The sequence below is a fragment of the Heterodontus francisci genome, chromosome 28, assembly GCF_036365525.1.
Source record: "Heterodontus francisci isolate sHetFra1 chromosome 28, sHetFra1.hap1, whole genome shotgun sequence".
In the NCBI taxonomy this organism is placed as follows: Eukaryota; Metazoa; Chordata; class Chondrichthyes; order Heterodontiformes; family Heterodontidae; genus Heterodontus; species Heterodontus francisci.
In genome coordinates, this window is record NC_090398.1 from 28,768,898 (window position 1) to 28,786,227 (window position 17,330).

At 45.4% G+C, this 17,330-nt stretch overlaps 1 protein-coding gene across 1 annotated transcript in view; it reads left to right on the forward strand.

The window, feature by feature from the left end:
• The window catches only part of LOC137385164 (NACHT, LRR and PYD domains-containing protein 3-like), a 104,957-nt gene that overhangs the window by 71,165 nt on the left and 16,462 nt on the right, over positions 1–17,330 (forward strand). The window lies entirely within an intron of this gene.

The window sequence follows — 17,330 nt, forward strand, 5'->3', positions numbered from 1 at the left end:
TACAAACTCCAGGAAATCCTCCGCCACAGTATTGTTGCTAATTTGGTTTGACCAATCTGTATGTCGATTAAATTCAGCCATGACTACAGTTGTACCCTGATTGCATGCATCTCTGATTTCCTGTTCAATGCCACCCTTACATCTCCACTGCTGTTTGGGGGCCTATAGGCAACCCCCACCAATGTTTTCTGCCCCTTAATGTTTCTTAACTCCACCCATACAGATTCCACATTATGAGTTTCCGAGCCAATATCCTTCCTCACTATTGCATTGCTTTCCTCCTTTACTAACAATGCGACCCCACCTCCTTTCCCTTTTTGCCTATCCTTTCTAAATATTGAATACCCCTGGATGTTCAGTTCCCATCTTTGATCACTCTGCAGCCATGTCTCCGTAATCGCAGCTATATCATCACCGTTTATATCTGTTTGCGTTGGTAATTAATCTACCTGATTGCGAATGCTCTGCGCATTAATGCCTTTAGACTTTGTAACATTGTTAGTCATCTTAGCTTTATTTTGCACTATGGCCCCATTTGTTTCTCACCCTTGTTTTCTCTGCCTTCCACTTTTGCTTCTTACCTATTAATCTTTCATTTCTATCCTTGTCTCCCTACTCAGATCCCCATCCCCCGTCCATTCTAGTTTAAACCCTCCCCGACAGCATTAGCAAACACCTCCCCCGCACCCGCCCCCCCCCCCACCACCCCGAGGAAATTGGTCCCGGTCCTGCCCAGATGCAACTCGTCCAGCTTGTACTGGTCCCACCTTCCCCAGAACCAGTCCCATTGTCCCAGGAATCTGAATCCCTCCCCTACACCATTTCTCCAGCCACATATTCATCTGATATATCCTGCTATTTCTGCTCTCACTAGCACGTGGCACTAGTAGTAATCCTAAGATTACTACCTTTTGAGGTCCTACTTTTTAATTTACGTCCTAACTCTCTATATTCAGCCTGCAGGACCTCATCCCTTTATTTTAACCTGTGTCGTTGGTACCGATATGTACTATGACAACTGGCTCTCCCCCCTCAGAATACCCTGCAGCCGCTCAGAGACATCCTTGACCCTAGTACCAGGGAGACATCATACAATCCTGGAGTCTCTTTTGCTGTCACCGAAATGCCTGTTTGTTCCCCTTACGATTGAATCCCCTATCACTATAGCCGTGCCACTCTTCTTCATCCCCTCCTGTGCAGCAGAGCCACTCATGGTGCCATGAACTTGGCTCTTGCTGCTTTCGCCTGAGCTATGTCCCCCAACAATATCCAAAGCGGTATATCTGTTAGAGAGGGGGATGGCCACAGGGGACTCCTGCACTACCTGCCTTCCTCTACTCTGCCTGGTGGTCGCCTGTTGCCTTTCTGCCTTTGCAGCATTTGCCTGCAGTGTGACCACCTCACTAAACGTGCTATCCACGATGATCTCAGCATCGCGGATGCTCCACAGTGAACCACCCACAGCTCCAGCTCTGTAATGCGGGTAGCCAGTAGCTGCAGATGGATACACTTCCTGCACACATGGTCGTCAGGGACACTGGAAGCATCCCTGATTTCCCACATAGCGCAGGAGGAGCATATCACAGATGTGAGCTCTCCTGCCATGAATTATCTTTAGATTACTTAGTTACTCCCTTTAATTAAAAAATACTAATTACACAAGGGGCCTTGTTCTACTCCAAACACTACCCACTACAATCTAAAGTCTTTAACTTTACTTTTGAAGCTACTGATAAATCCTACTAAAAAATCAATGCAGTTCACTAGTTAAAATAAACCTTGCTCAAAAAAAAAGCTTCTCACTTGTTCTTTATTATTAAGCTATTTACACATGCACCCTAACACTGTGTACTTGAAAACTTTGTTTTCAAACTCTGGATGCACCTGGACTCCTCTCCGCTGTTCTCCCGGAAGGTACGTTCTCTAGATCGCGATCCTCGGGATCTATTTATCCGCTCCTCGCTCCGTGTTCTTCCCACAGGTCTGCTGCTCTCCCGGAAGGTAAGTTCTCTAGGCCGCGATCCTCGGGATCTATTTATCTGCTCCTCGCTCCGTGTTCTTCCCGCAGGTCTTCTCCTCTCCCAGAAGGTAAGTGCTCTAGGCTGCGATCCTTGGGCTCTATTTATCTGCTCCTTGCTCCGTGTTCTTCCCGCAGGTCTTCTCCTCTCCCGGAAGGTAAGTGGCCTGGCCGCGATCCTCGGGATCTATTTATTCGCTCCTCGCTCCGTGTTCTTCCCGCAGGTCCGCTGCTCTCCCGGAAGGTAAGTTCTCTAGGCCGCGATCCTCGGGATCTATTTATCTGCTCCTCGCTCCGTGTTCTTCCCGCAGGTCTTCTCCTCTCCCAGAAGGTAAGTGCTGTAGGCTGCGATCCTTGGGCTCTATTTATCTGCTCCTCGCTCCGTGTTCTTCCTGCAGGTGCCCTCCTCTCCACTGTTATCCCGGAAGGGAAGGCTATTCTATCAGCATAACTCTTTATTGCCTTCTCTCTCATATGATTATCTAGCCATCCCTTCAGTGCATATAAACTATTCTCCTGAAACACCCACTGCGATAATGAGTTCCACATTCTCATCATAGAGTCATCCTGCCACAGAAGGAGGCCATTTGACCCATTGAGTCCGTGCCAGCTCTCTGTATAGAAATTCAGTCAGTCCTATTCCCCCACTCTATTCCCGTAACCTTGCTAGTTTTTTCCCTCCAGTATGTATCAAATTCCTTTTTGAAATCATTGATCGTTTTCATTTCCTCCACCCTCCTAGGCAGCGAGTTCCAAGTCATTGCTACTCGCTGTGGAAAGTAAAGTTCTTCCTCACATATCCCCTGTATCTCTTGCTCAAAATCTGAAATTTGTACCTTCAGCTAATGGGAGCAGATTTTCTTGTCTAACTTATCTAAACCTGTTCTAATCTTATACACCTCTGTCAGATCTCCTCTCAACCTTCTTTGCTCCAAGGAGACAATAACAATGAGGTGCCACAGCAAAGGTTATTGTGGAAAATAAAAGCTCACGTTGTAGGGGGTAACATATTGGCATGGGTAGAAGATTGGCTAACTAACAGGAAACAGAAAGTAGACATAAATAGGTCATTTTCTGGTTGTCAAAATGTAATGAGTGGTTTGTTACAGGGATCAGTGATGAGACCTCAACTTTTTACAATTTATATAAATGACTTGGATGAAGGGTTACTAAATTTACTAAAGGTATGGTTACTAAATTTGCAGATGACACAAAGATAGGTCGGAAAGTAAGTTGTGAAGTGGACATAAGGAGGTTACAAAGGGAGATAGATAGGTTACGTGAGTGGGTAAAGACCTGGAAAATGAAGTATAATGTGGAAAAATGTGAAATGATTGTGTGAACAATGGTTCCAGGGGATGTTTTTGTTTTAACTCTTTATGGTAATGACTTTAACTGATTACTTTTATTAGCATTAAAGTACAAAAAATTTTAAAAGACAGAGATTCACATAAGCTTCATTCGAAATACTTCTCGAAACTTAGAAGGGAAATTCTTCTGCTTCAGGAGACTTCGAGATTAAGGGCTGGATTTTACCAGCCCTTTGGAGACGGCCTGGGAGGCAGGAGGGATGGGAAAATGGTGGTGCAAGGGGGCGGTGGGGAGAGGGAGGTCCAACGTCTTCCTGGTGCCACGATATTTTACCATCAGCAGGAACCTCAGTGGTGCTGCCACCCACCGGGCAGCCAATTGAAGCAATTAAGTGCCCAATGAAGAGTCACCTCCCACCCTCGCTGATATAGGGACAGTGCCAGGTAAATCCTCCTTTATGGTTCCTCCATGGTCCATGAAGAGGCCTCCTGCTCACAATGGTCACCCTCCTGGCTACAGCACCAACGATGGAAGAGGAATTTCCCCCTCCTCCCAATCGCTGAGGTCTGCCTGCCTGGCTCCAGCGGAGTTAAAGTCTGAATTGGCCACCGCTGTTAAAATGCTGCCCCAGGGTCCTGTTGCCCACCGGCCACGGGGTCAGGACCCACCGGCCACGGGTTCAGGTCCCACCGGCCACGGGGTCAGGTCCCACCGGCCACGGGGTCAGGTCCCACTTTCGATCCTGGCGGCAGGATTTCTTTGCTGCTGATAAAATTCAGTCCTAATTCTCCATCGACATACGTGTGGTTTTCTGTTGGATTGTTTTCGTGATCTCCTCATGGACTGTCTACTCGAACTTGCTAAAATCCTGGTTTTATTATCTTGCTGGCAAAAATACAGTTTGTACTTTTCCACACACTCTCTCTCTTTATCATAGTTTCAAACAGATTGTTACTGCAACATCTGATGCTTACAACAGCTTCTCACAGATTTTCAAAACCTTGCAATTGTCTTATCTTGAACTTTCTGGACAGTCTGCTGAATAAGACATTTTGAATGCAGTCACCCTTACCATCATGCTGTTGATCAGTCCATTTAACAGTTCCTTTGTTAAATTAATACCCTGAAACAAACTCAGATCCTTTAGCAGGTAATTAATCCTTAAAACTGGTATCGAACAATCCAAAATCCTTCAGGTGTACGGTTCCCAGCTTAGGTTTGTGCAGTGATTGGTGGACCAGACAAGGAATGTATGTGATCATGAAAAGGACATTTACTTTCATCTTCTCTTGACACCAACATACCTCGTCCACATTTACAGCCATGTTCCAGACATCTGGGGAACTACTTTGGCTCAATTAACAACCTCCCTTCCTGCAGCTGCCGACTGTGCTTTGACTGAAGGATGACACACAATCTCAAGTAGAACCACCCTGCTTTAGTGCACTTCCTGCACGAACTCCAACTCTTTAACATCAAAGGACATAGTGCTGCCCACATGTCTCCACTGTGTCATTATGTACAATGAAAACTTCCCCTTTTGTAAAAAGCTGCAGCTCTTTAAGAACTGCTGGAGGACTGGACTTTGCAAACACTAGCCCAGTGAGCTACAGGTCAAACTCTCTTGATAACATTTCCCTATTTTTCAGTCTTACAAACATGAAGGGCTTTGATCGAGGAGATCGGGAGACACTGTTTCCACTGGTGGGAGGGGCAATAACCAGAAAACACAGGTTTAAGATAATTAGCAACAGAATCAGGGGGAAGATGAGGAGAATTTTTTTACACAGCCATTTGCTGTGATCTGGATTGCACTGCCTGAAATGACAGTGAAGCAGATTTACTCAGAACTTTCAAAAGGGAATACTTGAAAGGAAAGATTTGCAGGAGGATGGCATTAGGTGAATTGCTCATTCAGAGGGCTGGTGCAGACACGATGGGCTGAATGGCCTCCTTCTGCACTGTAACAATTCTGTGATTCTGAAATTGTCCATTTTGGCTGGAAGAGTAAAAGAAGCATATTATCTAAATGGTGAGAGATTGCAGAGCTCGGAGATGCAGAGGGATCTGGGTGTCCGAGTGCATGAATCACAAAAGGTTAGTATACAGGTACAGCAAGTAATTAGGAAAGCTAATAGAATGTTATCCTTTATTGTGAGGGGAATTGAATACAAAAGGTAATGCTTCAGGTACACAGGGCTTTTTTGAGACCACATCTGGAGTAATGTGTACAGGATTGGTCTCCTTCTTTAAGGAAGGATGTAAATGCATTGGAAGCAGTTCAGAGGTTTACTAGAGTAATACCTGGAATGGGTGGGTTGTCCCATGAGGAAAGGTTGGACAGGCTAGACTTGTATCTGCTGGAAGTTTAGAAGAGTAAGAGGCGACTTGATTGAAACATATAAGATTCTGATGGGTCTTGACAAGGTGGATGTGGAAAGGATGTTTCCTCCTGTGGGAGAATCTAGAATCAGGGGTCACTGTTTAAAAATAAGGAGTCACCCATTTAAGACAGAGATTAGGAGAATTTTTTTTCTCCGAGGGACGTGAGTCTTTGAATATTTTTAAGGCGGAAGTAGATAGATTCTTGATACGCAAGGGGTGAAAGGTTACTGGAGATCAGCCATGATCCTATTGAATGGTGAAACAGACTCGAGGGTCTGAGTGGCCTTCTCCTGCTCCTAATTCATGTGTGAGGAGAACAACCCCGGATTTTCCAATCTAACCTTGTCGCTAAAATCCCCCATCCCTGGAACTGTTCTGCTAAACCTCCACTGCACCCTCTCAGTGACCCTCACATCCTTCCTAATGTGTGGTGACCAAAACTGGATGTAATATTCCAATTGTGGCCTAAAGAGCTTTATAAAGATTCTACATAACTTCCCCGCTTTTGTACTCAATACTTCTATTTATGAAGCCCAAGATCCCATCAACTTTGTTAACTACTCTCCCAAAATGTCCTGCCATGATCAAAGACCCATGCACATGAACCCCCAGATCCCTCTGTTCCTGCACACTCTAGAACTGTGCCATTAAGTCTATATTGCCTCTCCCTATCCCTTCTGTCAAATGCATCACCTCACACTTCTCTGTATGACATTCCATCTGCTATTTGTCTGCCCATTCTGATAGCCTATCAATGTCCTGATGCAGGCGATTGGTATCATCCGCAGAAGAACATTAGAAATAGGAGCAGGAGTAGGCCATTCAGCCCCTCGAGTCTGTTCCGTTATTCAATAAGATCATGACTGATCTAGTTGTGGCCTTAACTCCGCTTTCCTGCCTCCCCCCAATAAACCTTGACTCCCTTGTCAATCAAAAATCTGTCTAACTCAACCTTGAATATATTCAATGATCCAGCCTCCACTGCTCTCTGGGGCAAGAGAATTCCAAACACGAACAACCCTCAGAGAAGAAGTTCCTCCTCATCTCCGTCTTAAATGGGAGGCCCCTTAGTTTGAAACTGTGCTCCCCCCTAGTTCTAGATTCCCCATGAGGGGAAACATCCTCTCAGCATCTACCCTGTTGAGCCCCCTCAGAATATTATAGATTAGATTAGATTAGATTAGATTAGATTAGAGATACAGCACTGAAACAGGCCCTTCGGCCCACCGAGTCTGTGCCGACCATCAACCACCCATTTATACTAATCCTACACTAATCCCATATTCCTACCAAACATCCCCACCTGTCCCTATATTTCCCTACCACCTACCGATACTAGTGACAATTTATAATGGCCAATTTACCTACCAACCTGCAAGTCTTTTGGCTTGTGGGAGGAAACCGGAGCACCCGGAGAAAACCCACGCAGACACAGGGAGAACTTGCAAACTCCACACAGGCAGTACCCAGAATCGAACCCGGGCCCCTGCAGCTGTGAGGCTGCAGTGCTAACCACTGCGCCACTGTGCCGCCCTATACTTTTCAATAAGATCACATCTCAATCTTCTAAACTCCAATGAGTATACACCCAACCTGCTCAACCTTTCCTCATCAGACAAACCCCTCATTCCAGGAATCAGCCTCGTGACCTTCTTTGAACTACTTCCAATGCAAGTGTGTCCCTCCTTAAAGAAGGCAACCAAAACTGTACACAGTACTGCAGATGCGGACTCAACAATGCCCTGTACGGTTGTCGCAAGACTTGCCTATTTTTATACTCCATCCCGCTTGCAATGAAGGCCAACATTCATTTGCCTTCCTAATTACTTGGTGTTCCTGCATGCTGACTGTTTGTGAGTCATGTACAAGGTCACCCAGGTCCCTCTGGACCACAGCATTCTGCAGTCTCTCTCCATGTAAATAATTGTATTCCTGCTAAAGTGGACAACCTCACATTTTTCCACATTCTACTCCATCTGCCAAGTTTTTGCCCACCTACTTAACTTATCGATATCCCTTTGCAGACTCCTCACAACTTGCTTTCATACCTATCTTCATCGTGTTCGCAAATTTGGCTACAATACATTCAGACTCTTCATCAAAGTCATTAATATAGATTGTAAATAGTTGAGGCCTCAGCACTAATCCCTGTGGTACTCCACTAGTTACAGTTTGCCATCCTGAAAATGACCCATTTATCCCGGCTCTCTGTATCCTATCAGTTAACCAGTCCTCTATCCATGCTAATATATCACCCCCAATACCAGGAGCTGTTATCTTATGCAGTAACCTTTTATGTGGCACCTTATTGAATACCTTTTGGAAATCCACATACACTACATTTACTGGTTCCCCTTTATCCACACTGCTTGTTACATCCTCAAAGAACTCTAATAAATTTGTCAAACACGATTTCCCTTTCACAAAACCATGTTGACTCTGCCTGATTGTATTGAGATTTTTCCAGATGTCCTGCTACTACCTCTTTAAATAATGGATTCTAGCATTTTCCCAACGATAGATGTTAGGCTAACTGACCTGTAGTTTCCTGCTTTCTGTCTCTCTCCTTTCTTGAACAGACTTATTATACTAGTGGTTTTTCCAATCAACTGGGGCATTTCCAGAATTTAGTGAATTCTGGAAGATTAAAACCAATGCATCCACTATCTCTGCAGCCACTTCCTTTAAGACCCTCTGATTCAGGCCATCAGGACCAGGAGACTTGTCAGCCTTTCGCCCCATGAGTATTCCCATTACTTTTTCTCTAGTGAGAATGATTGTTTTAAATTCCTCCCTCCCTTTTGCCTCCTGATTCCTTCCTCAGTCCTGTTTTCTTCTTTTTCTTTGGCCTCCTTGTCTCGAGAGACAATGGGTAAGCGCCTGAAGGTGGTCAGTGGTTTGTGGAGCAGTGCCTGGAGTGGCTATAAAGCCCAATTCTAGAGTGACAGACTCTTCCACAGGTGCTGCAGAAAAATTTGTTTTGTCAGGGCTGTTACACAGTTGGCTCTCCCCTTGCGCTTCTGTCTTTTTTCCTGCCAACTGCTACCCTGTTACTTCATTAAAAAAATTCAATTACTTTCATCAAATACGATTTGCTGTTTACAAATCCATGCAGAAACCCACGGGATCACCGAGAGAACTTGCAAACTCCACACAGGCAGGACCCAGAACTAAACCCGGGTCACTGGAGCTGTGAGGCTGTGGTGCTAACCACTGCGCCACTGTACCGCTGGAGGAGATTACAGAGATAGAGAGATTAAGAAGAATTACAAGTAATACAAAGACATATTTCGGCATGTGTGTATAAGCACAAAGTGTGGTGAATAAGTTTGTTAAGCTACAAGTACAAACAGCATGTGGGAATATGAAATAAAACAAAGTGCAGTAAATACTCAGCAGGTCTGGCAGCATCTGTGGAGAGAGAAGCAGAGTTAACGTGTCAGGTCTGTGACCTTTCATCAGAACTGATGTAAAGATAGGGAAGGATAAAAGGGAAGTGTGCTGACAGTACTGATTAGGGAAGACATTGTCCCTCCACACTCTTTAGAACTATGACATTAAGTCTATATTGCCTCTCCCTCCCCATTCTGCCACAATGCATCACCTCACACTTCACTGTACTAAATTCCATCTGCCACATGTCTGCCTATATTACTAGTCTTTCTCTGCCCTGTTACAGTCGATTGGTGACATCCTCAGTGTCTGCTACATCTCCGGGTTTGGTATCATGAGTAAATTTTGAAATTTTACTCAGTTCCAACATCCAAGTCATTTGTATATGTCACGAATAAAATCAGTGCACCAGCACTGACCCTTGGGGAATATCAATGTCTATCATCCAGTAGTCTGATAAACAACCATTTACCACCACTCGCAGTTTTCCATCCTGAAGCCAGTTTTTTTGTCCAAGCTGACACTGACCTTTCTATTCCAATCGCATCATTTTTTTTGGTCTGCGTTTGCTGACAATGCAACCACTAGGTGGCGCAGTGCTTGCAGATAAGAACTAGGAGCAGGAGTAGGCAATTCAGCCCCTCGAGACTGCTCCGCCATTTAATACGATCATAGCTGATCTCATCTCGGCCTCAACTCCACTTTCCTGCCCATTCTCCATAACCCTTCAACCCATTACTAATTAAAAATCTATCTCCTCAAATTTACTCAAATGTCCCAGCATCCATCACACTCTGGGGCAGTGAATTCCACAGATTCACGACCCTGTGAGAGAAGTAATTTCTCCTCATCTCTGTTTTAAATCTGCTACCCCTTATCCTAAAACTATGACCTCTCATTCTAGATTGCCCCACAAGAGGAAACTTTGTCTACTTTGTCAATCCCCTTAATCATCATATATACCTCAATTAGATCTCCTTTCATTCTTCTAAACTCTAGAGAGTAAAGGCCTAAACTGCTCAATCTCTTCATAAGACAAACCCCTCATCTCTGGAATCAATCCAGTGAACCTCCTCTGAACTGCCTCCAAAGCAACTACATCCCTCCTCAAGTAAGGGAACCAAAACTGTACGCAATACTCCAGGTGCGGTCTCACTCGTGCCTTGTACAATTGCAGCAACACTTCTCTACTTTTATACTCTATTCCTTTCGCAATAAATGCCAAAATTCCATTTGCCTTCCTTATTATCTGCTTTACCTGCATTTTCTGCAATTCATGCACGAGGACGCCCAGATCCCTCTGCACCGAAGCACTCTGAAGTTTCTCACCATTTAGATAATTTGCCTTTCTATACTTCCAACCAAAATGGATAACCTCACACTTATCCACATTAAACTCCATCTGCCAAATTTTGGCCCATTCACCTAACCTACCCATATCCATTTGTAAATTTCTTTATTGCAACTTACTATTCCACCTATTTTAGTGTCATCTGCAAATTTGGCTATAGTACCTTCTATCCCTGCATCCAAGTCATTAATATAGATTGTAAATAGTTGGAGCCCGAAGACCAAACCCCTGTGGCACCCCACTAGTTACATCTTGCCAACCAGAAAAAGACCCATTTATCCCGACTCTCTGTTTTCTGTTGGTTAGCCAATCTTCTATCCAAGCTAATAAATTGCCCCGAACCCCATCTGATCTTACCTTGTGTATTAACCTTTTGTGCGGCACCTTATCAAATGCCTTCTGGAAGTCCAGATAAACTACGTCTACAGGATCCCCATTATCCACTTTGCTTGTTACAGCTTCAAAGAACTCTAGCAAATTAGTGAAACACGATTTACCCTTCATAAAACCATGCTGATGGATTGCGTTTTGACTTTCTAAATGTCCTGTTATTACTTCCTTAATAATGGATTCTAACAATTTCCCAACAACAGATGTTAAACTAACTGGTCTATAGGTTCCTACTTTCTGCCTCCCTTTCTTTTTGAATAAAGGCGTTACATTAGCTTTTTTCCAATCCACTGGAACCTTTCACGATTCCAGTGAATTTTGGAATATTATACCAATGGATCCACTATCTCCACTGCCACTTCCTTTAAGATCCTAGGATGTAGGCCATCAGGCCCTGGGGATTTGTCTGCCTTCAATCCCAGTAGTTTGCTCAGTACTTTTTCCCTAGTGATGTTTGTTCTAAGTTCCTCCCATTCTATAACCTCTGCATTACCTGTTACTATTGGGATGGTACTAGTGTCGTCCACCGTGAAAACTGAGGCAAAATACTGATTTAGTGTCTCCGCCATTTCTGTGTTCCCCTCTATTAACTCCCCTGTCTCATCCTCCAAGGGACCAACATTCACTTTAGCTACTCTCTTGCCTTTTATATACTTATAGAAGCTTTTGCTATCGGGTTTTATATTTTGCGCTAGTTTTCTTTCTTAATTTACCTTTGCTCTTTTTACTTTTTTAGTAACCCTTTGTTGATCTTTAAAAGTTTTCCAATCTTCCAGCCTGCCACTGGCCTTTACAATATGGTATGCCTTAGTTTTTGTCTTTATGTTATCCTTAACGTCCTTGCTTAGCATTGGATGTTTTCCCCCCTCTTAGAACCTTTCTTCCTCTCTGGAATATATTTTAGTTGGGAGGAATTGAATATCTCCTTAAACATCTGTCACTGCTCATCAATTGCCCTACCTTTTAGTCTTCCTGCCCAGTCCACTAGGACCAAATGTAATTACCGAAGAAGGGTCACTGACCCGAAACGTTAACTCTGCTTCTCTTTTCACAGATGCTGCCAGACCTGCTGAGTGGTTCCAGCATTTCTTGTTTTTATTTCAGATTTCCAACATCCGCAGTATTTTGCTTTTATCCAAATGTAATTACCTTTGTTTAATTCCAGAACGCTAGTGGGACTCCAGTTTCTCACCCTCAAACTGAATTTGAAATTCTAGCATGCTATGATCACTCTTCCCTAGACGATCCTTAATTATGAGATCATTAATTAATCCCACCTCATTACACAACACCAGATCTCGAATAGCCTGCTCCTTGGTTGGTTCCACAATATATTGCTCCAAAAAACAATCTCAAATACATTCAATGAACTCTCCTCCGAGGCTACCCTTGCCAATTTGATTAATCCAGTCTATATGCATTTTATAATCACCCATGATTATTGCCGTACCTTTCTTACAAGCCCCCAGTATTTCCTGGTTTATACTGTGCCCCGCTGCGGAACTACTGTTTGGGGACTACTCCAACCAGGGACTTCTTTCCCTTGCTATTTCTTATTTCTACCCAGACAGATTCTACACACCTTGATCTACAGTGCCTATATCATTTCTCACTACAGCAGTGATCTCGTCCTTTACTAACAAAGCTACATCACCTCCTTTTCCTTCCTGCCGATCCTTCCGAAATACTGAGTACCCTTGGATACTCAATTCCCAAACCTGGTTTCCCTGCAACCATGTCTCAATAATCGCCACTAAATCATACCTATTCATTTCCATTTGCACTGTTAACTCATTTATTTTATTACGAATGCTTCGTGCATTCAGATACGAAGCCTTGAAGTTTGTTCTATTTATCAAATTTCCCTACTCTTGTACGATTCCTTGTTGCAATTTGACATTCACACGTTCTGTCCCTTCCTTTTATTTTCTGGTAACAATCCGCCTCATCACTAACCTGCACTCCTACCTTCTCCTTTAACTTTGACTTCCTAATCTTCCATGCAACTGAACCCCCCCCCCTCCCCACTATTTAGTTTACAGTCCTATCTACAGCCATAGTTATGCGATTCGCCAGGACTCTGGTCCCAGCATGATTCGGGTGGAGCCCGTTCCGTCGGAGCAGCTCCCTCCTTCCCCAGTACTGGTGCTAATGTCCCATGAATTTGAACCTATTTCTCCCAGACCAATCTTTGAGCCACTAATTTACCTCTTTAATCTTATTGACCTTGTGCCAATTAGCTCAGGGCTCAGGTAGTAATCCAGAGCTTGTTACCTTTTTGGTTCTGCTTTTTAATTTAGCCCCTAGCTGCTCATATTCCCTCAGCAGAACCTCTATCCACTTTCTACCTATATCATTGGTACCTACGTGGACCACGACAACTGGATCTTTCCCCTCCCTGTCCAAGTTCCTCTGCAGCCCGGATGAGATAACCTGAACCCTAGCACCAGGTGGGTAACAGAGCCTTCGGGACTCTCGATCATGGCCACAAAGAATAGTGTCCATGCCCCTAACTATACAATCCCTGATTACAATTACATTTCTCTTTTCTCCCCCCTCTTGAATGGCTCCCTGTACCGTGCTGTGGTCAGTTTGCTCATCCTCCCGACAATCCCTGATCTCGTCCACAGAGGGAGCAAGAAACTCAAACCTGTTGGACAAGGACAATGGCTGAGTCTCCTAAAACACTATCTCCTGGATCCCTCTACCTGCCTCATTCATAGTCACACCAACCTGTCTCTGACCACTGGCCGAATTCAAGGTAGTTAATCTAAGGGGTGTGACTGTCACCTGAAACATAGTGTCAAGGTAACTCTGCTCCTCCTTGATGTGTCGCAGTGTCTGAAGCTCAGACTCCAGCTCATCAACTCTGAGCCGGAGTTCCTCGAGCAGCCAACACTTGCTGCAGATGTGGTCACTAGGAACCACGATGGGGTCCACCAGCTCCCACATCATACAGATACAACACATCGCTTGGCCCTGCATCTCGATTTTATTGAATTCGATTTTAATTTTTTTTAAATTGCTGACTGGTCTTTAGTTTTATAATCCGCTTTAGTTTTTAGTTTATACACTAATAAATTGATCAAATCTTACTCTATATTTGATTTACCTGAGTACTGACCCCAGCAGCTCTCTGTTTCCCTGCTCTCACTGTTGAATTTGACGTCACTCTGATGTCACTTTTCGATTTTTTTTTTTCCCCGGCTCTGCTCCTGCTCCTCGGACTGTGTTCCTCTCTGTCCCTCCCTATGTCACCGACTCTGATTTGGCACGCTTTTTGAACCTCTGCTCCTCGGGCTGTGCTCCTCTCTCTGTCTCCGACTCTGATTTGGCACGCTTTTTGAACCTCCGCTCCTCGGACTGTGCTCCTCTTTCTCTCTCTGTCTCTGACTCTGATTTGGCACGCTTTTTGAACCTCTGCTCCTCGGGCTGTGCTCCTCTCTGTCTCTCTCTGTCTCCGACACTGATTTGGCGCGCTTTTTGAACCTCTGCTCCTCGGACTGTGCTCCTCTCTGTCTCTCCCTCTGTCTCCGACTCTGATTTGGCGGGCTTTTTGAACCTCCACTCCTTGGGCTGTGCTCCTCTCTCTGTGTCTCTCTGTCTCAGACTCTGATTTGGTGCGCTTTTTGAACCTCCACTCCTCGAGCTCTGCTCCTGTCTCTGTCTGTCTATGGAGATGCGCAATTGCAGCCTCTTCAACTGGAATGTCAGTGTCTGCGAAGTTCAGGCAGCTGCCAGGATTAAAGACGGCCCTGCTCAATTTATCACAGGAAACGCTATGACGAGATCATTCGAGCAAACTAACCTTACATTAAGTTGGATGATAGCCCAGTAATATGCTATGTAGTTACAGGATACTAACTGTAATCCTCAGATCCATTTCATATTCCAGTAATCGCATTAAATACAAAAGGAATTTCATGATTGAATTTCCATTGAAAGATAGTGAATTGGCTCCCCGATCGATGGAAAAGAAAATCGGGCAGAGTGTAATATGTGCTGCCAATTTGTTATTGTGATTCGTTTACATGGCTGACCAGGACTGATTTCATCTGAACACAGCTACTGGCTCCCACCCCACTGGCCACACTCTCAACCCTCGGCAACTCGCTTTCTCCCCTCCTCCCCACCGGCTGCTTTCCCCGCCCCCCCACCCCCCCATCAGCTTTTTCCTCCAGACCTCGCTGCTCCCCGCACCCGCCACCCCCCCCCCCCACTCCCCTGGCCGATGGTTTCCTGCTCCTCGGCACCCCGCTCTGGCTGCTCGCTCCCTGCATTTCCCCGCCCTCCAGCCGCTAACTCTAGACCACGCCGCTTCCCTCCTCTCGGCCGCTGGCTGCCACGTTTGATCAGTAGGAGCAAGTAGCCGAGAGGAGGGAAGCGGTATTGTCTAGAGTTAGTGGCTGGAGTTGGGGGTGGGGGAGGGGCGCCGGGGGATGTGGCGAGCAAGTAGCCGGAGAGTGGGGTGGCGCGAAGCGAGTAACAATCGGCCAGGAAAATCCGGTTGTGGGGGTGGGGAGCAGCGAGGTCTGGAGCGAGTGGCTGAGGGGGGAGAACTCCAGCCTCAAAGTCTACTACTCAGCCGCTTCCTCTAGCCGAGTGGGGGGCTGGATACCTGATGACGCTTTATCGCGCATGGCTGATGATGGACCAGGCACAGATACGCGATGACATCAGTGCTGCACGGTGACATCATCCTGCGCATGCGCCACTTAGTCCTGGCAAGATGTAGCTGCACATGTGCGCAATTTGGCACACTCTGACATCAGCGGCCGCTGCATTGTCAGGAGTCACTTTTTTTTTTTTTAACCAGCCTTTTATGTGGTACTTTGTCAAAAGCTATTTTAAAATCCAAATAGAGAATGTCCACCTTCTCTTACATCATTAAAAACATTCAGTTAGATTAGTCAAACATGATCTGCCTTTTACAAATCTGTACTGACTCTCCTTAATTAACTCAAACCTCTCCAAATATCTGTTAATTTTTCCCTAATCATTGGTTCCAAAATCTTACCCAACACAGTTAAACCGACTGGTCTGTAATTACTGGTCCAGTGACCCGGGTTCAATCCTGGGTACTGCCTGTGTGGAGTTTGCAAGTTCTCCCTGTGTCTGCGTGGGTTTCCTCCGGGTGCTCCGGTTTCCTCCCACATGCCAAAGACTTGCAGGTTGATAGGTTAATTGGCCATTAGCAATTGCCCCTAGTATAGGTAGGTGGTCGGGAAATATAGGGACAGGTGGGGATGTGGTAGGAATATGGAATTAGTGTAGGATTAGTATAAATGGGTGGTTGATGGTCGGCACAGACTCGGTGGGCCGAAGGGCCTGTTTCAGTGCTGTATCTCTAAACTAAACTAAACTACTATGCATATTCTTACAAAGTTTCTTGAACAAGGGTGTCACATCTGCCACTCTCCAATCCTCGAGCACCTTCCCTGTATCTGGGGAAGATTGGAAGTTTATGACAAGCCCTTCCATATCTCCACCCCCACTTCCTGAAGCAACCTGGATGCAAGACATCCAGACCAGGTGACATATACACTCTAAACAGAGCTGGCCTTTCCAGTACATCCTGCCTATTTTCACCCCATCCATTACCCCTACCATCTCCACTTCGACCGGTATTTTGTCAGATTCCACTTCCTTGTTAAACACCGATACAAAACACTCATTTCATGTTCTCGCCTTGCCCTGCACCTCGAAGCATATATCAGCCTCTTTGACGCTAACAGGCCTCACCCCACTTCTTACTATCCCCATAAGCCCTTAAGGTGATTGGTAGAAGGATTAGAGGGAATATGCGGGGAAACTTTTTCATCCAGAGGGTGGTGGGTATCTGGAATTCACTGTCAGGAATGGTGGTGGAGGCAGAAACTCTCAATTCTTTGAAATGGTACCTGGACATGTACCGAGGGTGCTGTAACCTGTGGGGCTATGGAGCAGGGGCTGGAAGGTGGGATTAGTTTGGGTGGATAGCTCGTTTGGCCAGCACACACACGATGGGCCGAATGGCCTCTTTCTGTGCTGTACTTTTTCTGTGTTTCTTACTATTTACATGCCGTTAGAAGATTTTTGGGTTCCCTTTTACATTAACTGCCAGTCCATTTTCAGATTCTCTCTTTTCCAGTCTAATGCTCTTTGCTCTTCACTTCCGCCCTCAACTTATTGAGCTGGATTTTAAGACTAGCCGCTACTCCTGGCAGTGGGTGGAAAATGCGGGCCACGCACATCAGAGCCGCTGTGATCTCCCATGTGGGAGCTCATTTAAGTCCCCCACCAAGAGTACATTTTGTGCCATTGCCACCCTAAGTGCTTCCTCCAAGTGCTGTTCAACATGGGGGAGTACTGACTCATCAGCTGAGGGAGGGCGGTAGGTGGTAATCAGTAGGAGGTTACCTTGCCCATGTTTGACCTCACGCCATGAGACTGCATGGGGTCCGGAGTCAATGATGAGGATTCCCACGGCAACTCCCGACTGTG